Source organism: Lucilia sericata, unplaced genomic scaffold (assembly GCF_015586225.1).
Source record: "Lucilia sericata isolate MDLA Ls3-8-SP2 unplaced genomic scaffold, ASM1558622v1 Contig003244F_arrow, whole genome shotgun sequence".
In the NCBI taxonomy this organism is placed as follows: Eukaryota; Metazoa; Arthropoda; class Insecta; order Diptera; family Calliphoridae; genus Lucilia; species Lucilia sericata.
This window is the reverse complement of record NW_023996775.1, coordinates 14,592-15,000: the sequence shown is the minus strand read 5'-3', so window position 1 is coordinate 15,000 and position 409 is coordinate 14,592.

The window sequence follows — 409 nt, the reverse complement described above, 5'->3', positions numbered from 1 at the left end:
GCATATGAATTACCTCCCATATGAATTAAATAGAAAAATCCGTATATCTGAGAAACTTTAACAGCTGAAATCCTTAAATTTTGCCACAACATTTGGGTAATAAATTGGCGGACTAGCAATAGGGGGCGTGGAACCTCCCATATGAATTAAATACAAAAATTCATTTATCTAGGAAACTAATAGAGCTATATTCTTCAAATTTTGCACGTAGAACTCTAATTTTCATCCGAACATTTTGCGAGAAAAGGGCGGACTTTCATTAGGGGTGGCTTGGAACCTCCCATATGAATTAAATACAAAAAAATTATAGCTAGAATTTTCAAATTTTGCACTATAAACATTCACATCCATACAAACACTAAGAGAAAAATGGGGCCTCAGCACCTTCCATATGAATTAAATACAAAAT